This window comes from Pelodiscus sinensis, chromosome 3 (assembly GCF_049634645.1).
Source record: "Pelodiscus sinensis isolate JC-2024 chromosome 3, ASM4963464v1, whole genome shotgun sequence".
NCBI classification, from domain to species: domain Eukaryota; kingdom Metazoa; phylum Chordata; order Testudines; family Trionychidae; genus Pelodiscus; species Pelodiscus sinensis.
In genome coordinates, this window is record NC_134713.1 from 158,360,649 (window position 1) to 158,383,629 (window position 22,981).

Here is a 22,981-nt window from a genome sequence, read left to right on the forward strand (position 1 = left end):
GTTTTTAGTTATGTTTAGAGGAATTTATAGGTGAGGATAGAGGTGTATTGAAAACTGTGTTAAAATTGTAAGCCATCTTTTTGTTGTCATGGTCCTGCTTGGAGGCTGGGGACCTCTGCAGGATAGTGTGCAGTCTGAATTTAGCTGCAGTCAGTCTGCAAAGAGGCAGAAAGAGCAAGGTGCGGTGAGTTGTGCCTTGCAGCCTCCCTTGCCTCTCTGTGTTGTGGATCGTAAGTGTTAAGGTTCTGGACTTTACATTGCAACCTTCCAGCAAGAGTTCTTATGTTCTTAATCTAACTTCTCTGATAATACGCCATGAACATAATACCTGCCCCTTTGTAGAAGGCTAGCACAGCTAGCTGGAACAGTAGCTCCACTCCTGACAAAAATTGTGGCTGATCTTTGCCTTTGGAGACAAGCTGGGGAACACTGCTTGCTACCCTGCTTCCTCCTTGTGCATCCAAGTTGCACGGCCCATCATATAGCCTAGAGGCAGTACTCATAAAGAAGACAAGTGCCAAAAGAGTGGAAAAGGCAGATAGACAAAGAGGAACAATTAAGGCATCCTGCTGAATAGAATAAGGAAGTTTTTAAGAAGAACAGAAATTTGAAACTGCCACCTAATCAGTATTTGGAGCTTGATTATGGAAAGGGAAGGAAGGAATTTGGAGAGCTTGACATTCTGCCAGCTACAGGTTGGACCTTTCTGGTCCAGCATCCTTGGAACCTGACCAGTCCCAAATGAGGTAATTTGCTGGACTGGAGGAGGTCCCCTGCTACCGGCTCCCCAGACCATCTTCCCTCCACACTGCCAGCCCCAGCCACGTCCCCACAGCCAGGTTTCCATGCTGCTGCGGCCCTGGCAGCCTGGATTGTCCCAGCCTCAGCCCCAGTTCAGCCCCACTATTGGGGCTACTGCATCCCTGGCCCCGGCCCCACTATCGGGACTGCTGCATCTCCAGCCCCAGCTCCGCCACACCGCTTGCTGTGACTGCCACGTCCCCAGCCCTGCTACTGGGGCTGCTGCAGCCCCTGCTGTGCTACTGGGGCTCCAACGCCAGTCCCAGCCCCAAGCCCACTGGACTCTGAGCCACCAGCCCTCTTGCCACTGGGGCTCCCAGCCAGGACTGCCTGGTCCAGGAACACCAATGGTCCTGCTGGACCACGGATGTTGCCAGACGTGGGAGTCCCAGTTTTGGGATGTCCAACCTGTACTGAAACTTCTGGGGGCTGGCGGTAACAACCAAGACCTTTCATTAAAAGGTGTGATGTGCTAACCTTGTGTCCCTCTCTTATTCCTGTTACGGGAAGCCACTTGGTATTGCCTGAATAAAGACTGTAATTGAGCTCCACCTGTTTCAAGATGCTGGTGAGGAGATTATAACTTTCCACGATTTATAATCCACAAAGCACTGTAATAGCCATATAATTACACATACTGTAATGCTGCAACACTGTCATTCATTCTGTTCTAGTCTACAATAATGATGTAATATTCACTGATAACCCTGCACAAGGACCCAAAATCTGTATATTGTTGTTGTAACCATGAACTCTTTCAGCGCTAGGTTTGTAAGGAGAATAATTAATCTACTCATTGAAAAACATTAATTAATCTACTAATGAAAAAATTAACAAATTATCAATATGTTAACAGTCAATATGTTCCTCCCACCTCTACTGTAGGAAAAAATGTTGTTTAACATCTATTTTCCCTACCGGGCCATCTTGTTTTTCCTTTTGTTGTTGGGCATCCATATTTATTCCCCTTCTTGTTCACCAGTGTGTCACCTTTTGCAAATAAAGGCAGGAAAAGGCTAATTTGCCCAGCAGTGGGAGTTATAAAAGTCCATCTTCCTGGTCACTCAGGGCTGTCTAGTGAGTGTCCACTTAGGATTAAGTGGCTGGCCCATAGTAGGCTAAGGTCATACCAGCTCTGGTCTTAAGGATAGGGATACTTACCTACATGCAAGGGTAGTAATTTTTCAGCAGCCCTTAGTATCTGGAAGCATGCCCCCACCCAGGACGACACAGGAGAAGATGACCAGAGTGGGAGAAGACGGACTTACCTCTTTGTAGTCCTGTCTTCACAAAGAATGCTGGCTGGGGAAAAAGCAGCTTCCTGTCTGTGGTCCTATCCCCAGGGTCCCGCTGTCTCCTGTCCTGCCATGTCCCTGAGTACCCATTTTTTCTGTTATCCGAGATGGCACAGTGACAGCTCAGTGCCATTTTGTCTTTGTAGTCACAGTGGGTGTGAGCTTCATGCTCTTGTTTGGGTTAACTGCTGAGTTTGTTTTGTATTTGGTCCTATGAATTGGGGGCTCTGTTTGTACCTTATGTGTTAACTTTCCTTGGTTGAATAAATTCTTTAACTCTTTTTACTTTGCATCTTTCTAAGATGATAGATATGGGATGAGGGAGACAAATCTTCTCACTCTTGGCTAGGTGAACACTACCATTGGAACAAAAAGAAATTTCAGCTATGACAAGCTTTCAGGCCCACTCCTCAAATGGATACTCTGAAGGGGAATCTTTACAAGAGAAAGGCATGAAGCTTTCATTTTAAAAATGAGGGCTAATGCAATGCTTTGTATGGGTCTTCTGCTCAAACGAAACCAGGGATCTCTGGATCTAAAGGAGTGAGGCTCTATTTCACATTCACTGTTATGGAAGCAGTAGGTGGGTCATAAACTTGTATGCCTGGTTCAGTCACTAGAAGGAGGGCAAAGAGCTATAGTAGGTTTTTGTGGTCTCACTGACACCCGGAAGGAAGGAATGCTCTGCCAAATGTGTCCTGCTGTGAAACTAATTTCCCAAAGAGATTAAACTATTGCAAACCCTGTTCAATTTTATGAAATATTCTTTTTTCTTCATTTCTCCTCTTCTACCTCTGCCTTCATACTCCTTCCCTCTTTTAAAAAAAATTTTTTTTACAGCCTCTCTCTCTCTTTGTCAGGTCACCAAACTACAATCACTTTCCTTCAGATGTCTCCTGCTTGACAGTTCCAGCCTGGCAGTTTCATATTCCATTAGCCAAGGAGATACATGATATGGAAATTGCCAGTTACGAATAAATCCTAAATTAGTCACCTACTGTTTGAATTGGAAGTAGCAACAGTATTTGATACATCCTGGAAGATTGGTTGGCTCTGTTTAGGCATGCACCACTCAACCTAAGGATTCTACTACATTCTACTGCTTGTGACTACACAAATAAGGATCAAGGAACTGATTAGCAATTCCAACATACTTCAGATCAGTCAATGTTCCTTCTTGCCTGATTGCTAGAGAGAACATGGTACCACTAGGGGCGGCCCAAGGCAGGCTGCTGGCAGCTGGCGCCCCAGACGGAATGCGCGATTGGCGCTCCCACCTCCACAGCTCTCAATGGTGTGACGTCACCATTGGGCACTCCATTTAACGCGGTGCCCCAGGCGAGGCCAAGTCGGCCTATACGCACGGGCCGCCCCTGGATACCACATACTGTAAATATATCTGTAATAGTGATAACTAGGACTGAGGTGGAGGGTCACTTCATTGGAGTCGGTAGATGCCACCTATCTTTGATGTGGAAAACAACATAAGGTAATTAGACTTGTAAAAACATTTTCTCAACAAAACCCTTATTTAAGTATCTTGTACTGCAAGCTGGGGCTCTGTAAGCAGACTGGCTCTCATGAAGAGTCACATCTCACCAAAGGGAACAAGTGAACATCTTGGAACCCAACTGTTGTGAATACAAGGAGAAAGGCAACATTTGGTGTTTTGTCACTCATGGTAATAAGGCAAAGGAACAATTGGAATGAATTAAATAAAGCTACTAGACTCATTTTGAATGTTGGCAAATACAGCATTCTAGGTTACTTCAGAGCCTGGCTTAGAAGTTACTGCAAAAGAGGAGTGGACACAATGTTATATATAAGATAATCATCAATTGTTTCTGCTATTTAATAATAATAAGCACCATGTTTGGACTGCTCTTCAACACACACAATGTCATACCACCACTTATGGAATAAATGCTAGCCCTTTTTGATTATAATATTGTCAGGCATATAGACTGCAAGATGCCACAGTTGCTAGAGCCACATCTGGAAGAAACTGTTGGACTTTCTGCATGATCAATCTTCTGTTTAAATATCCCAAAGCCCCAGCATCAAGCTTCATATAGCTCTTCCAAGTGTCTTAATAGCTAAATCCCGTAGGCTTTCAACACAGAAAAAGCTTTTGTTGGAATCATCAGCACTGCATTAAATATACATGCAACGTATGTTAACTTCTTATGTTTAACAATTTGTTCCATCTTGTATTTAGTTGGGAGGCTCTGAGTACCCTTCCCAGACCTAAAGAAGAAGTCTGCATAAGGAGGGAGGGATAGCTCAGTGGTTTGAGCATTGGCTTGCTAAGCCTAAGGCTATGCATTCAATCCTTGAGGGGGCCATTTAGGGATCTGGGGCAAACCTGTCAGGGATGGTACTTGGTCCTGCTGTGAGGGCAGAGAACTGGACTTGATGACCTCTCAAGATCCCCTCCAGCTCTATGAGATGGTATCTCTCTCTAGATTATATTAAGCTCAAAATCTTGTTATGTTCATAAATAGAAGTTAGTCCAATAAAAGATATTATAGCCATCTTTGGTAGCTCTGAATACTACTAATAAAAAGGAAGAATGGAAAAGACTAATGGAGATTGTGTATCTCAGAATGCAATGGACACTGTTAGATTCATGGCTGTAAATGAGAGCCAGGGCTGGTTTGATGATAGTACCCATGAACTAACAGCCTTCCTAGAAGAAAAATTGAAAGACTCTCATCAGACTCTTGCAGTCCTTAAATTATGCCTTGTCTGCACAGAAGATTTGCCTTACAGATAGCCACGTGCATCTGGACATGTGCAAATTCCTTGCAGAATGAGAGTAATTCACTATAAGCCAAGATTTACATCAATGGACTTTACCAGTTTCAAGTAGAGATAAATTTCACTGGTGGAACTAGTGACTATTGTTTCCACCAGCTATTTGCACTGAATTTCCTCCATCGGCTGTAATTGAGATAAATTATCAGTTTAACTAGGATCTCGGGATTTGTGAGCCAAGCACCTTTTCTATTTGTAAGGAGCAAACTTCAAGAGACAGGAAAACAAAGATTTGGAGAAATAGATGTAGGGTCTTTTATTATATTACTGGTGCCAGTTTGTTGTTATGGGATCTATTTACAGTGGAGGAATTTTCCAAATACTGGCCAAGTAATAATTACTTACATTGAAAAGGAATGTGGCAGAATGAATCAGAACAATAGCACACAAAAGCTCCAAATTTACTTGAAAATGTTTTTTTGATTTTTTTCGTGATATTTTATGGCTGGGCTGTGGACCACAGGCATGTTACCACTGGCACAGTAAATGTCTCGAGAAAATTAATCAGTTGTGCCTACAAGATATTATGCAGACCAAGCAGTGAGAGAAAATCACAAACATTATGATTTGGCAAAGGTTGCAACAATCAGCACTGTGCCAACACCTATAAAAGCTTAGCTTTGTTGGGCTATTCACAAAGGGCGCTAAGTTATTGTTCATTGTTCTATATATATTAACGCGTGAGAAGCGACAGCTGCAAACTAGTGAGTTTGGGAAGTCAAAATAATAGCTGGTGCAGAATGTGATGAAGCAAGACAAAGTCAAGAGCAAGAGAAAACAATTACTTGCAGGCCAAAGTAGAGTGCAAGAGTTACATCTTTGCCGCGAACAACAATGGTGACTATTGGCAGCAGGTGAAATCCTGGGAACTTTCTCAGAATTGTGTTCACTGTTGGAACTATGCAGAACTGATCTCTGGTATTTCAAGAAGGAGCCCTGATTCTTCTCATGGTAGGAGGTTGATCTAATGTGAATGTGCACTGGTTATGGCTGATGAATTTCAACGAAGTGCCCAACAAATCTAATTCCAGAGGTTAGTTTTAAAAAAACTTAAACGATTGGAGTATTTGATAGGGCGCAAACTGAACCGGGAATGAATGTAGGCTTGTTGTTACAAGACTGGGAGTCACCATTTCTGGAGTCCATTCCAAGTGATGCTCCTGATTCACTCTAGGGATTAAGAAGGTCACTTTTGGTGCACTTTTGGTTACTTTTTCTCATATGGGGATAACTACTTCTTAGGGTGTTGAGTAAATCTTAATGTTTGTAAAATGACTGCATTCCCTTGAGAGCTATTGGCATGCATGGTAAGACTTGAAAAATGAGGATGCTTTGCCCTTTTGCAACACTCTGTGGCTATGTCTAGACTACAGCACTTTTCCGAGATAAAGTACTGCAGTCTAGACGTAGCCATAGAATGTTGCAAAAGGGCAAAGGGGTATCCTGGAAAAGCAATGGCACGTCCAAGGAATGCGTCCACTTTTTCGGAAAAAAAAATTCAAAAAAGCAGATGCACTCTGTAAATCTCATTCTACAAGGATTCACAATTTGTGTATCTTTTTCCAACTTACCTTTGTAGTCTAGACATAGTCTAAAACTCCAAAGCAATGTATGAGCACTAATTAGCTTAAAGGTAAGTCTTTCGTAGTTTCAGTCAAGCCAAACATTAAAATAAAGGAAATGAAGAGTTCAGAGAATTTACTACATTCCTTATTCACTAAGATGCATAACAAATGGAAAAACTGAAATTACTCTCTTAATGCTGATCTTTTCAAATTGATTTGGAATGAAAATTTTATAGGAAATATAAATGTTTAAATGTAAGTAAATTTAAACATTTAACCTTACCATGCCCTTTCCTATAGATGTGCATGCTACTGAACACTACACTATAAAGATACAGTGTATCATCCATAGAATAGACCTTTTGTATGATCTTTCATGACTAATCAGCCAATTTTGTCATTCAGCTTAGAAAAGGAGTTTTTAGAAGTAACTGACCTTGTTCTGTATCTGGGGAGACAGATCTTTTAATCATACCTTTCTGCCACCTTGTAAAGACACACATTTTCCAGTTCAACTGCTTTAGCTTTGGAATAACATTAAAGAGACAGCAGTATTATGAAGGTCAGTCTCTGGATTTCTTCATTGGATTTCTTCATTGGATTTAATCATTCTAAAGTGTGATGTTTACAGTTCAACAACAAACTCTGTGCCATGACTTTTCCATTCATGTTCATTTCAGTACACAGCCAGTAGACTTACATCAAAAGTCTAATATATGCTTAATTCACAGGGGACATCCACTTTGTTACACTTACACGCCTTAAATACAGCAGGAAGTACCACATTTGCCAAGATGGATGGAATCTGAAGATAAACAAATACTTTTTTTTAAAGGGTATGTGTGCACAACTTGAGCTGGATTCAGTTTCTATATTAAGTCACTTTCCTAGATGCTTTCGTGTTTTATGCTTTTAATTCCTCCAAAAAAAAAATCCACTACCTGAAGAAGTATAGGTTGAACCTCTCTAGTCTGGCATCCTCAGGACCTGACCAGTGCCAAACCAGAGAATTTGCTGAACCATGGGAGTTCAAAGGGATGTTGTTAAGGGCCCAAAAGCAAACAATTCCGCTGTGTAGGAAAGATAGAAAATATGGCAAAAGACCAGCTTGGCTTAACAAGGAGATCTTGCATGATCTCAAAATAAGAAAAGGAGTCATATAAAAAATGGAAACTAGGACAAATAACAAAGGATGAATATAGGCAAGCAACACGGGAATGCAGGGGCAAGATTAGAAAGGCAAAGGCACAAAATGAGATCAAACTAGCTACAGGCATAAAGGGAAACAAGAAGTCCTCTTATAAATACATTAAAAGCAAGAGGAAGACCAAGGACAGGGTAGGCCCACTGCTCAGTGAGGAGGGAGAAGCAGTAACAGGAAATTTGGAAATGGCGGAGATGCTCAATGACTTCTTTGTTTCGGTCTTCACCGAAAAGTCTGGAGGTGTGCCTAACGTAGTGAATACAAGCAGAGGGAGGGTAAGTTTAGAAGATAGGATACACAAAGAACAAGTTAAAAATCACTTAGGAAAGTTAGATGTCAGCAAGTCACCAGGTCCTGATGAAATGCATCCCAGGATACTCAAGGAGCTGATAGAGGAGGTATCTGAGCCTTTAGCTATGATCTTTGAAAAATCATGGAAGACAGGGGAGATTCCAGAAGACTGGAAAAGGGCAAATATTGTGCCCATCTATAAAAAGGGGAATAAGAACAACCCAGGAAACTACAGACCAGTCAGTTTAACGTCTGTCCCAGGGAAGATAATGGAGCAGGTAATTAAAGAAATCATATGCAAACACTTGGAAGGTAACAAAGTGATAGGGAATAGCCAGCATGGGTTTGTGAAGAACAAGTCATGCCAAACTAATCTGATAGCTTTCTTTGATAGGATAACGAGCCTTGTGGATAAGGGAGAAGCGGTGGATGTCATATACCTAGACTTTAGTAAGGCATTTGATACGGTCTCGCATGATATTCTTATTGATAAACTAGGCAAATATAACTTAGATAGGGCCACGATAAGGTGGGTGAATAATTGGCTGGATAACCGTAGTCAGAGAGTTGTTGTTAACGGTGCTAAATCCTGCTGGAAAGGGATAACAAGTGGAGTTCCACAAGGGTCTGTTTTGGGACCCGTACTGTTCAATATCTTCATCAATGATGTAGATATTGGGATAGAGAGTACGCTTATTAAGTTTGCAGATGATACCAAACTGGGTGGGGTTGCAACTTTTTTGGAGGATAGGGACATAATTCAAAATGACCTTAGCAAGTTAGAGAAATGGTCAGAGGTAAACAGGATGAAGTTTAATAAAGAGAAATGCAAAGTGCTCCACTTAGGAAGGAACAATCAGTTCCATACATACAAGATGGGAAGCGACTGTCTAGGAAGGAGCATGCGGAAAGGGATCTAGGGGTCATAGTGGACCACAAGTTGAATATGAGTCAACAGTATGATGCTGTTGCAAAAAAAGCAAATATGATTCTAGGTTGTATCAACAGGTGTGTTGTAAGCAAAACTCGTGAAGTCATTCTGCCGCTCTACTCTGCACTAGTTAGGCCTCAGCTGGAGTACTGTGTCCAGTTCTGGGCGCCACATTTCAAGAAAGATGTGGAGAAATTGGAAAGGGTACAGAGAAGAGCGACAAGAATGATTAAAGGTCTAGAGAACATGACCGATGAAGCCAGGCTTCATGAACTGGGCTTGTTTAGTTTGGAAAAAAGAAGATTAAGGGGGGACATGATAGCGGTTTTCAAATATCTAAAAGGGTGTCACAAGGAGGAAGGAGAAAATTTGTTCCTCTTGGTTTCTGAGGACAGGACAAGGAGTAATGGGCTTAAAGTGCAGCAAGGGAGGTTTAGATTGGACATTAGGAAAAAATTCCTAACTGTCAGGGTGGTCAAATATTGGAATAAATTGCCAAGGGAGGTGGTGGAATCTCCCTCTCTAGAGATATTTAAGAACAGGTTAGATAGACATCTGTCAGGGATGGTGTAGACGGAGCTTGGTCCTGCTTTGAGGGCGGGGGTCTGGACTCAATGACCTCTCGAGGTCCCTTCCAGTCCTATGATTCTATGATTCTATGATTATTGTCTAACAGCACTACCAACACTTCCACTGATTACTGGGTTCTTAGGCTAGGTCTACACTATCAGGTTTTATCGGAAGAAGCAATTTGCGTAGCTTTTTCTGATTGTTTTTCTGGAAGAGGTTTTTCTGCCATTTGGCCCCAACCAGATGGCATTTAGAAGACATTTAGGGGTAAATTAGAGCTAAGTAATACCACAGAACACTGAGAGCCAGGACTGGTGGCTGTAAACAAACTTTATGGGACCACAGAAAACTTGGCCACACCCATGATAAATGGACATCTGGCTAATTAAAATCATGCTGGAACATGGATGTTGCTGGACTCCAGAGTACTAGAATAGAGAGGTTCAACCTGTAACACATCAGTGTAGGAAAGTGGGATACCAAAGCTGGGAAGCACTTCAATGAGTGAAAAATGCTCTAGAGACTGAAAAGAAAGATGAATATAAAATGTTAACATAGAAATATATTACATTCCTACAATTATCCTGTAATATATGATATTTAGACCATGTATATAATAATCATATGTTCATAGAAATCCCATTACAAACATGGGAGGCAGAATCAGCCAGACTAGTGTTGTCCTTTGCTCACGACATACGTAGAAAAGCATAAGGATTTTAATCTTTATATATTAGGAAATTTTGAGCCTGGGACAGATGATGCTTTCACATGAGTTTAACTAGGTATTAGGTCATGAATTGTATGAAAGACAAAGCAGTGGAAGGTCATTTCCCTTATAGAATGTAGATCAAAGGGAGACCTGAGGCCTTGTTCAGAGGTGATGCAAGAAAGTGTAAGCTGTATGTGGGCGTGAGAGACTCTAGGCTGCTGTACCTTATGTCTGAAAAGTCTGAGAAGGTATCAATTATATTAACTTAGACTCACTTAGGCATCTGTGAATTTAGCCTTGCTAGGTTTTAATGGAGCTCTCTTTAGTGTATAGGAGTCATTACTTCCAGTCTGTTTGGAAGGAAAGCCATGTTTCAAGTGAGACAGGAAAATGATATGGGCAGACCCTTTGAACAGAAAAATTGGGGAAATTTGGAGAAAAAGGGGAAAATGGTTCATAGGTTTTGCAATTAATGAAAGCCATGTGACCCTCTTTTACACTGCTGTTGCAGCAGTGATGACACTGGGTTCTCCATGATTTCCAATGGCTGCTCATGTGTTCTCAGGTAGCATTTCAGATGAGGGTTTTGCCTGCTAAAGCTTTAACTGGCTTGTGAATCGCTTACTTGAAACTCTGCCTCTTTCTGCTCCAGGAGCAGTCCAGGAAGGTGTGCGATACATTTCTATCTGTCCAGAGAAATAAAGATCAAACAAGAGAATTTCCAGGGGAAAACAGATGAATGGGGCCCCCTTAATTTAACTGAGAGTGACGTAACAGTAAAGCATTTTTTGAGTAGACCTATCAGCTATGGAACAAACATTCACCTTTGGTCCAAAATAGACAAAAAATGTTGACCTTGAGGGTGACTGATGAGGTAATGGCCTGATGGGAGTGATTGTTTATGGAGATTGAGCGGGGAAAGTTTTTCCTACTGGATGGTGGTAGAGGTAGAATTTTGCTTCTGTTTGTAGTTGGGGATAGGTTGCTGCTGGGTTTGTTTTTGCTGTGCAGTTATTTTTAACTAGTAGTAGATAGGCAATATCTTCATATAATTCACAATAAGAAAACATAAACAGATGCCACAGTGATAGCATATTTAGGCAGTTATATTATGGGTCTGCATCATGGTATCTGATCCCCGTAGAACAGGGGTTTTCAAACTCTGGATCATGGCTTTTAAGAGCAAATGGTTAGCTGGCCATGAGACACTTTGCTTACCTGCACTTCTACAGGCACAGGCAATCACAGGTCCCATTAGCCGCGGATTGCTATTCCTGCCCAATGGGAACTGTGGGAAGCAGTGCGGACCGGGACACCACTTCCTGCAGCTTCCATTGGCTGGGAATGGTGAGTCACACACAATGGGAGCTGTGACCACCTGTAGCTGTGGGGGCGCAGGTAAACAAAGTGTCTTGTGGCCATCTAGTGTCTTGCCTTTACAAGCCTCGACCGAGAGTAAAAAACCCTGCCTTAGAGAATGACATGAACCAGCCATGTAATCTTATCTTCTTCATGTTAATTGATGTCTCCCTGCTGTCTCTGAAAGGAGAAGTCATTTTAATCTCTTGTGGAAGGGAATTGCAAAGCCAAGCAACTAAGGAAGTGCTGCTTCCTGGTCTCCGAGTCTCACTCTTGCAGCCAAAAGGTGCTTAGATAGGCACTTAGATAACCAGATAGGCAGTGTCACTGTTTGTGTGGCATGCATAAGTCATGAGTTCCTGGTTGTGGCAAGAGAGACAGGCCCCGACATTACCTGGGCCCAAGCTAGGGAGAATTTTGCATTTTAACTGTCGTTCAGCAGAGAGCCAGGGAAGAGAGAGGAGACCTCACGCTGGGAACTGACAATAAGGGTTAGACACAGAGGTGGATTAAGCTTTTGTGGGACCCTGAGCCAGAGCAAGTGGGGGGCCCCACTCTGCTCCTTCCATCTGCAGGCCTTCTGCCACTCCTCCAGTATTCCTGCCGGGGAATGGGGTTGGAGTGCAGTGGAGTCCTTTACTCCCTGGCAGGAACACTGGATAGACAGGGTGTGGCAAGTCCCTGCATCCCATCCTTGATCCCCAAGAGGAGTGCTGGGTGTGCAGCAAGAGTGGGAGTACAGGGGCACCCATTTTTTCTGGGGCCCCAGGCACAGGTCTCATTAGCCCAGTGACTAATCTGCCACTTGTTAGACACCTCCAATCAAAGAACTCAAAACCCTGTGACCTTTGAGACTAATCACAACTGGTAAAAACCATTTGAATTATGAATAGCAAATATTCCCAACAATCTGCCTATGAATTATCTACAGACCAAGAGTCCCTGACTGAAACCATCTGATGAATAATTTCAAACAGCAAGGTAATGGAAGAAAATTGCAATCTGTGTGACAGATTGAAAATGGAAAAAATCAGGAGGGGTATTGAGTGAATTGTTTGCTATGAATTATTCTCTCAGCTCCAGCCGGTCTTGGCTCATGTGTATACAATCTGTAGATGTCACGTATGGTCAAAGTCATCTGAAATTCAGAATTAGACTGGCTTTTATGATAGAAAGAATAGAGCAATGGGCAAAGGATTCTTCCGTTTTTTATTGATGTTTAGTGTTAACAAAGCTGTTGTTTTTTTTAGGTACATGATGGGATCTCTCTCTATGGATATATTCTGAAAATACAGAGTTAGAAAAAATGACCTTTCAAATAAAATTTAGCATGGGTTAAAGTCCTATATTTCTGTGGTATTCTCTCTCTCTCTCTCTCTCTCACTCAGACACACAAACAGACACGCCCAGAGTTTTCAGTGTCCCAGTGTAACATTTCTTGGTTGCATAAAAGCTTGTATAATACTAGTAGCCTGGTGACAGCACAAAATAGATTTCATTTGGTTAATTTTTGTGATAGCTAGTCAGGACAGATACAGTACAAGAGCAATAGAAGATGACAGACAGTTATCTGGCTTCTGCACGCAAACTGGCTTAGGTGGTTCAATGAAGATAAATCTAAACCAACTGAGAAAGTATGCACAAATAAATGTCAACTCTCACCATGTTTTCACGGAAATATGCTTATCATTTTTTCCCACTCTGTTCCTGCAGACCTTTTCTCACATGACATAATTTCTAAAAAATATGACCGTATTTCCCCTCTCCCCCAAGCTATCCCTACTTTTAGCTTCCATGTGTTGACAGGCTCTATATATACAAGCAGCTCTCAGTTTTATAACATTGATGCTGTTTCCAGCTGTGACCATCTCAAGCAAATACAGCAAGATGTTAGATAATCAGCCACTAGATAGTACTATGCAGCTCAGAATATAAACAGAAGCATTATAGATGGACTTGATATACTACGTATGAACAATCACCATCAAAGTTTATATGACATAAGTATTGAGAATGCTGATTTTTCCATGTCCGTTTCAGCACCCCCTTTTAAAAACATGTTTAGTAGACGATTTTCTGACTGGGAACTTGATCCTGCACCTGCACAGTTTGGGCGAAGAGTGTTATATGAATAAGTGCAAGTTAGCAAATGAAGAGCCACTCAGGACACTAATGCTACTACACAGCTATGCAATTATTATTCCTGAGTCCTATTTGGTAGCTGCAGTAAGGCTGAGAAGAGGAGTGCGCAGTTGCACAAACCCTTGGCTTGCCTGACCCTTCCTCCTAAAAGAAAAACAAGGACAAGATTCATCATCTCAGTCACCACACATCTGGAACCTTGACCTTACTTGCAATTGCTCAACTCAGAAAAGACTCTTGTGCTCTGTTTCTCTCCCCCAATGATAGACATGTTGATCTTCCCTTTCCCAGCTTGCTCCTCCTCCCAACTGACTTGAGTTTCAGTTTCTCATAAATTCACTGCTGAGTCATCCTCCCTCCTGTAACTTCAAAGCTCATGCTAATTTGCCTTTTGTAACAGAGAAGTGCTGATTCCTTATCATAGCTGAGACTGGCATGATCATCAATCTAATTGTATAAGCTGTGAAATGGAGTGGCTATTCTAATTGCAGCTTTCCATCACTACATGATGCGGTACAGCTGGGACACACAGACATGCTAGTAAGAGTTTTTGGACTTTTCTGTATCTGGATATGTACCAAAATAGCTTTTCCAGAATAGCTATTTATGTAATCGTTCAGTGTAAGTCTCTGTGTGGATATTCTCATTTCAGAAAATACATTTGGTTTTTAAAATGAATTTTATCTTAATGATTTATGATGTTTGTTTACATTCTTCCTATCCCTCAGCTTAATCAGGGAAAATAGACTAGCCCGTTTTTTATTACTTAATTTTGATCCATTTAAGTTGATGAAACAGAAGGTCATTCCTCCTATGGGTCTCCCAGTGAATTTTGTCTTCTGAGAATTTTATTTTGTACCTACTATGGATCTGAGCACCTTATCATATAATAATCTTGAAGTAATGTTAGTTGCAGACAAACTAGATATGGAATATAGGCACTTTGCTAATTCAGATCTAACCTGAACCAAAAACAATAAAGGTAGATTTAGATGCAAGGATTCAAATCCTAACTCTCATGGGATTGAAAGGCTTTCGGGTTTGATATTCTGGATCAATCCTGCTGTATTTAGGGTTGCCAGATGATTTAACCAAAAATACCGAACACTTTCCCCCTCCCCCCACCAGGGAAATAATTCTGTTGAGGAAAAAAAAAGGGGGGAGACCAAAATTGTTGAGCAAAAAAAAAAAAAAAAGATAAAACAGCATGGCCCCTTTAAGAAAAGTCTTTAGGTTTTTCACTGGCGGCCATCTTGTTTTCTTGATCGGAGCCAGAAGGCAGCTTCCCTGTGGAACCAGGTAAGTGGGGGTGGGAGGGCGAGGGCCCTGGAAGTGGGGGCCAGGGGCCCGAGGGAGGTGCGGGGGCTGGGCCCGGTTTCTGAGTGTGTATAGGGTTGCCAAGTGTATGGAGGGTTGCCAGGTGTCTAGTATTTTCACCTCCTCTCCTGACAGGGAAAAAAAAATCAGAAAATACCAGACATTTTAGGTGTCTGATATTTTCTGAATTTTTTTACTGGACAGGAGGCAAAAATACCGAATACCGGGTCAATACTGGACACCTGGCAACACTAGCTGTATTTTCCTCTTTTGCCTGTTTGCAAAGAAAAGTTTGTGCAATCATCAATTCTGCTTGTCCTGAACTTTAAAAACATACTAACTATGCATTTTTATGCATAAACCGTATTAAGATAACAGAGGAAGATGCTGAAGACAAGCTCTGGGAGACAGATACATGGTGACCAGAAAAGCTGCAAGGATTTAATAGCAAAATGTATTTGCTCTGTATTTGTTCCATGTTTACAAGGCCTCCATTTCCCACACTAAAGCTTTATGCGGTAGCAGATAAAGTGATGTTTGGATCCTTTGACTAGAAAAATAAAAAATGAGGCATTGCACAGGCATCAGAACTAGATCTGAATGTGGGTCAGTGTGATCAAAAAGTCTGGCAGCACAATAATATATGGGTTGGAGTCAGTGAAAGCCTTGTTGGTTAGCATAAAAAGCTACATGTGCTTTCCTGCCTTGGTGTAAAATGTAAAAACTCAAGTAGATGCCAAAATGCTCCATATCTGATTCCCACAGGACTGGGGAAGAGCTTGCAGAGATAGGCCGGCAACTTTTAAGGCAGTAAATTATTTATTAACTAATACTGCATAGATATTATATCACTCCTCTAATTATTGGCAGCTTTCTTGAGATGGGATCCAGTCTCTGTTGAAATGCAAATAGAATATGACCCCCTTATCACATGAAGCATGAATCTAAGGTCTGGTTTACACTAAAAAGTTAGGTTGACCAGCTACACCACTCAGGGGTTTGAAAAATTCAAGTCACTGAGCAATGTGGAACCTGGTAAAGACAGTGCTCGGTGGATGGAAGTATTCTTCTGTAAACTAAACTGCTGCCTCCCAGTGAGGTGCATTACTACACAATGGGAGAACCCCTCCTGTTGTAGATGTTCCATTGTTAGCAGCAGCTGGGTTTCAGAGATGGGCTTTGATAGCAGCTGTCTACCAATAACACAATCATTACAGACCCGTGGTATCCAACACGCTAGCCACTAGCCACACGTGGCTATTTGGCTGGTTGAGTGTGGCTAGTTCGCTGTATCTTCAGAACTGGTTGGACACCATGGTTATAGACCATTAGAAAGACATGCTAATAGAGATGTTCTGTCCATTAGCTAATTTGTTCTGATTTGCTCTTTTACACAATAATTTTTGCTTAATCTTTGGTGATCAGAAGTGGTTTACGGGACATAAACTCTTCTGTGAAAACAATTGAAATGCTTCACCATATGTTTGCTGCCTATGATTCACCTGAAGGATCCAGTTCAGATAGGAGTCAGAAATAAACTGAACCAAAAAGAATCAATATGTCAATTGTAAAAATTACTACTCACTTATTCTTCAAGAAAGATGTGGAAAAATTGGAGAAGGTCCAGAGAAGAAAACAAAAATGATTAAAGATCTAGAAAACATGACCTATGAGAGAAGACTGAAAGAACTGGGCTTGTTTAGTTTAGAAAAGAGAAGACTGAGAGAGGATATGATAGCAGTTTTCAAGTATTTAAAAGGGTGCTATAAGGAGAAGGGAGAAAAATTGTTCTCCTTGGCCTCCGATGATAGGACAAGAAGCAATTTCAGCAAGGGAGGTTTAGGTTGGAAAGAAAGAAAAACGTCATAACTGTCAGGGTGGTTAAATACTGGAATAAATTGCCTAGGGAGGTTGTGGAAACTCCATCAATGGAGATATTTAAGAGCAAGTTGGATAGACATCTATCCAGGATGGTCTAGATCAGGGGTTGGCAACATATGGCTCAGAAGCCAAATACGGCTCACTAGAAAGCCAGATATGGCTCTTCTGGAGCCCCAACTCAGCCCTCCCTCTGCCCCCCAGCAGGGAGCCAGTGCTGGTGCTATAGCCTTACATTGTCCCCCCCAAGATTGGAACACCAGCGCTGGTTTCCGGCGCGGGGAAGCCCTGAGCCTCTGTGCCGGATCTGGCATGCAGGAAACAAAATGGCTCCATGCACCGCCCTTTCCCTTCCCAATACTGTACGTGCAGGAAACCAAGAACCAAAAATGGCTCCATGTACTGCCATTTTCTTTCCCCTGGAAACATTTCCTGCAGGTTTCCCCTGCAAATGCTTCCTAGCTCATGGGATCAGCGAGAGGTATGTTACATGCAGCATAAAAGCAAGTAAGTATCCCTTCAATCCTCATGCCGAGACTCCACACCTTTCCCACTCATACCCCCGTGGCAGGGGATTGGACTTGATGACCTCATGAGATCCCTTCCAGTTCTAGTGTTCTATGATTTTATGAAAGCTTAGTGGACTACAGAGAGGCACTCAGGAGAGGTTCATGACAGTATGGGGCTGAGGAGATTGGGACTGTAGTTGATGGGGAGGAAGCAATATTATTCCCCACTATGATGTCTGTGTGCTGACAGTTATTCTGGAGGACTCTGTATATCCACTCCTACCATGGCTAAAGAAATCTTATCCTGACATCAAGAACCCAACAAATGGGAATTAAACTCCAAACTAAGCAACTGGATGATGGTAGTAGAGTGTGCCTGTGGACAACTGGAGACTCATAGGTGAGGCACACACACCCAGTTGGATGCCAATGAGACCAATGCCATGCACATTATTATGCTGTGCCCTTCATAACACTTGTGAGATAGAAGGCGAGTATTTCAGGACAGATTGGGCAGAGGATAGATCTGGCTTGCAAACCCCTTTACAGACAGTCTGATTCAGTGAATATTTGTACTGGTGCTGGAGTATAGCAGGCCAGGGAAATCAAAGATGCAATTTGTGCCTATGTTTTGGAACAGGGAGCAGGCAGGGGCTGACCTCAGTCTAGTCCCAAACAAAGCACAACAGATGCCACGAAGGTCATAAAAAAACAAGTGGGACCCTCCCCATGCACTTGTATTAGAACACACAGTTCTGTTCCCCTCCTGACTATGGTTATTAGCTGGCCATTTAAGTAATGACCCATTAAGGATAATTAGAGCAGGCCACCTCTACAAGTATGACACCCTCTGGTTTGTGATGGTTTTGCACAGGATGTCTGCTCAGTTGAAATGCGCCTATTGTTCTTTTGTCTAGTGTTAATCTTCGCAGCTGTTAGCTAGGCCACAGTTTAAAGGGGAATTGAAGGACCTTGAGAATAATGGTTGAAGGGGATAGGAGAGGTTTTTATAACTGATTTCTGGTGACCATGTTTGTGTGTATGGGGATCAGGGCACTTACCACCTGTTAACATGAATAACTTTATAGTTCCAAGCAGTGGTGGTTCTATGAATATGGGGATCTGTGGATATAGGGTGGAGCCCTCCACAGTTAATAAAGTTATCTGTTTCTGTACACGTTGCACTTTCAGCATGTCTCTGTCATATTTATACTCATACATATCTCGACAGAAGACTGGGAGTGGTGGGCTGTGCAATTCTCTGCCGTGGAGTGTTACACGACTCAAGGCAATGATTGGTACAGCCCAAAAAACAAAGGGAAAAGAAATGGACCTTGCCAAATGAGACTACCCTTGAAACTACGACATGTAGTAACTCTTGATGTTTTCTTAAAAAAAACCCCAAATACCGTGAATGAAACCAGAACGGATCAGACACCAAAAAGAAAATTAAAACTTTACTGCCTTCGACCCCACCTCCTTAGCCTTGATCATCTCCTCCCCTAGACCAGGGGGAAATGACTGCAGAAAACATTCTTTGGGACAAATGGGGAGGCCTGCTGCATGGAATTTGGGGGCCAGACACATGCTGGCTTCAGGCAGTTTGGGGTTCATGATTCCCCCCCTGCAGACTTACAGGACTCTTCCCACTTGGGGTTTTGGGTCCCAGTGCAGGGTGTTGTGCCTGGAGCACTGGAGCTGCTCTCCCATTTCAGGAGGAGGAGGTTGGGTCCTCCACCTCAGAATCATGTTGGGCTGCAGATGCAGGAGGAAGTAGCTAGAGGTGCCAGTTCCTGGATATTGGCAATGGTTGTTGCAGCAGGTGGGTCCCAAATCTGTCGTACTACTACTTGTAACAGGGATTATAACGCGGCATTCTCCCTATTGACAAGCTCCCGATCACCTAACCATACATTCTGCTCCAGAAGCCAGATCATTCATGTCTTCTCCTTCAGAAAAAAACATTCCTCCTACCACACAGCTCATTCTTCCCACTTGATAGCCTGTTCCCTCACACTTCTCCTAGATTCTTCTATTGATCCCAATCTGCAGATCCACCGGTGTCATCCTCTCTCTTCTCCTGCTCTCCTTGGCTGCCACTCCTGCCAATTCAGTCACAAGAGAAGCCTTGTATTTTATCTTTTCTTGGAAACGGGGTAAGAAATCTGCCCTATCATAGCCTAACTTTGCTGTTGGAGGCCACAATATTGATACTTCTCAGCATTTCAAGAATGTTTCATTGCTTCTTTATCCTTGATCCTTGGACAACTTTTGCTACCCCGAGAAAGAAGAACTTCTGAAAATGGTAGGTAGCATGAAGTAATGTTTGAGATTTTTTTTTAAAAAATATGACCCTTAAAGTGTGTGATTGGAGTGGGGTGCACTTATTTCAGGTATAAGATTGAGGATTCTCAGTGTGGTCTTTCAAGGCTGGCCATCAGTGGGAGAACATCACAGTTTTGAAAGTTCCAGTTGGAACAGGGAAGTGGAATTCCAGTCCTGTGATGTGGATCTAACAATCTATGCCAGAGGGATGTTTGTGCTACTTGCCACTCTTTCATATATCACTGAATGGAAGGATTTGCTGACCTATGAAGGTGGACCAAGTACATTTGTGCTGCTGTTGAACATTAAGAACCAACTGACATTTGTGCTGCATCAAAAAATTTCTGACACATGCTTATTGGACTGGCAGGCAATTTGAATAGTATCAGCCTATATTATGAATCAGCAGACAGAGCCTGCATGAAGCAGGAAAAGCTAACCATTTCAATTGCCCACCCAACCCTAAACCAGCTCCTGCAGTGTCAGGCTATCTGGCCCCTTCATCCAGTGAAAAGCAGAGAAAGGAGCAGGAAAAGAAAGTCACATGACAACTGTACTTTGTTCTATGAATTCTTTGATCAAGACCACAAGATCCTCACTTATCTACTGCCAAGGGACACAGCATTGTGTTTGTGCAGCCACTGGAGTGGATCCACCCACCCCATTGCCCCCAGATTGCGTGGAATGGCTCTGAGCAGGGAGACTCCGGACACCAGGGCACAAGAATGCTTGAAAATACTTGTGCTGTGACTGTGTCACATTCCTTGAAGAAGCAAAGGTTCCTTTTCTCCTTCCTGTATGTAACCAACCCTGATATTAAACTGAACTTACCCTTCTGCATGATTCCCGTGTGGAGCAGTGAGGGGGAGTGAGGGGAGAGTCATTGTGAAAGTCTGTGAGTTTGAAAGAATTAGAAAACAGCTATAACTTTGGAGAACCATTAATCTTGTACAAATGTCCTGTTCCAAACCGGACCTTTCCTCCCCCTCTCTCTTTGTCAGCCCATTTGTTGGCCAACAAAAGCATAGACCCCGGGGCAATATGCTAATTTGCTGATAAGTTGTATAGCTTCTGGAAAAGGTTTTACAGTTGGTTGTGGTAATTCAATAAAATGATGCAACTACAGTTATGTCTTGGTTTGGGACCACTGGGTGGGTGCTGGCCTGCCAGTCCTACATGTGGTCCTGGACAGAGAAGGAGGGGATGTTGATGAGGAGTGTGGGAGCCTGCTGAGTCTTGGGGTCCTTCTCTGGCTCGTGATGAGGTCTACCAGGCATTTGCTGCCACCTGCAAGAAGTCCCATCACTTTGGCACCTCCCAATTGAAGCAGGCATTATTGTTGGAAGGTGTAGCCAATGATTTGAGTGTGATGTTATTACATAACATGTCATGTCATATGTAATTATTGTCTGTTAAATAGAGTTAAGTTGTAGGATTATTGAAGTGCAAGAGTGATCTGTATTTAGGAGGAGTAATTATGCAGCAAATATCTAAGTAAGGATGGCTGAGGCCTGCATGGTTTTAGCTTAGCTATTTTAGTCCTTGAGATAAGAAATGCTAATATAAGCAAGTAACCAAAGAATAAGATTATGTGAAAAGAGATACCAAGGGGTATTATTGATAAAAAATTATGCAGAAGATTTACTTTTAAATCGCAAAAAATGCTTTAGGGGCACATCTATCTCTAACATATGTCTTAACCATGGGATACAGATTGTGTATCAATGCTAGTGAGAACAACAGGACACTAGACACAACCTATAGTAATTGTGGTACGTCAGGTTTCTAGGGGACATCAGACAATAAGGAAAAAGAGGGTTGACACGTTCATGTAAATGTGCAGAATGTAGGTGTGGGCAGAAACACTTTATGAGGCCCACCAATGGGGGATGGGTGGGCAAAGGGGCAACTGCCCAAGATCCTGGTGATTCAAAAGGGCCCCGGGCTCCCAGCTGCTACTGCTAAATCATACCAGCTGGCATGCTCCAGGCAGTGCCGAGGGCTGGCTGGGGGAAGCTAGCCCCAACCCTGCCCCTTCCACTTTGACGTGTGGAACTGTGCTCCCATATCTTGCCCACTGTCGGCCCCACTGCACATTATAAAGTGGGGGTGCCCTCAGTAGGGAAAATTGAGCTTCCTACCAGAAAACTCCAACAGAAACCATTCCTCTGCTGATCAATTCACTTGGCCCTAACAATATCTAAGAGGATGTGGGTGTGTCTGTAGCTAAAATTGGTTCATGGATATATGTAGGATTTGTATATGCTGTGACAGCCATAACTTTGTTGGTAACTTACTTTAATAAAATCGAGAAAAGATAGAAGACTTTGTTCTTGGCGATCATCTGTGTTATGTGTCCATGGCTTCATGTGTTCCTATGAGCTCTAAAACAAGCAGAGGTAACTATTGAACTTGAGATGGTAGCTTCCAGATCTGACCCACTGGATGCTGTAATACAACTCAGTTTACTTTAAATAAACATAAAAAGCTACAAAGGGAAGAGCAGCAAGGTGAGCAAGGGATGCCAAGAGAGGCCTCTCATAATCAGCTGCAGCCATAACCAGTGAGAGCTGATCCGCTAGCACCTAGAAAGACCAGCAGCAGGCAAAGGCCAATCAGAGTCCAGCAGGCCAGATAAAAAGGCTGCCTTGATAAGGGTCAAATCTGGATGAAACCAGGCTTGAAAAGGCAGGCTCTCCCTGCTCTAACACAAGTAACTCTTGCCTGGCTTTCAGCCTGTATGAGGGACGTGTGCTTATATTATGGACTTCAAAGGCTGGTGGCTAGTTTGAGTTGATATTTACTTTGTTTTCTGCTAACCGTAGAAGGGGTGTAGACTGAGAGCTAATCCAGCTGGAAGGCTAAGTCACTGAGGGCGGCAGGCCATTGCAGAACCAGACCCAAGGGAGCCCTGAAGCTCCTCATCCTATCACAAGGAGGGCTCTTTGCTGGTAAGTGCATGCTCTAACCACACTATACATATAATTGGGACTAGTAATCACATAAAGAATTGGCTGCACTTGCTAGATCCACAGGATTAACCAGTCTGACTGCAGAAAATCTTCCATAACTTTTTGGGATTTAAACTAAGTTTATTTCAAACTCCCCTCTGCACTAGCGACGTAGGGTGTTGTGAGCATGTGGGGGATGTGAACTGGTAAAACCAATTCACTTCTGAGTTATGAATTGACAAAACCCCCTTTTTACTAGTCAGAAACTTCTTACATTTTCAGTGCCCTACAAAAACAGTGTGATTGCTTCTGAC

The 22,981-nt window shown here is 42.6% G+C and overlaps 1 protein-coding gene across 3 annotated transcripts in view; it reads left to right on the plus strand.

Moving 5' to 3' along the window:
• Positions 1 to 14,035: 14,035 nt before the first annotated feature.
• Positions 14,036 to 22,981, plus strand: part of XDH (xanthine dehydrogenase) — a 93,986-nt gene continuing 85,040 nt past the window's right edge. The window contains exons 1-2 of one of the 3 annotated variants that reach the window (XM_075925324.1): positions 14,036 to 14,227; positions 22,542 to 22,667. The gene's annotated coding sequence lies outside the window, so the exon portion shown is untranslated. Of the gene's footprint in view, positions 14,228 to 14,259; positions 14,987 to 22,541; positions 22,668 to 22,981 lie in introns of those variants that run through there. The other 2 variants (XM_075925325.1, XM_075925326.1) reach the window with 2 other exon arrangements.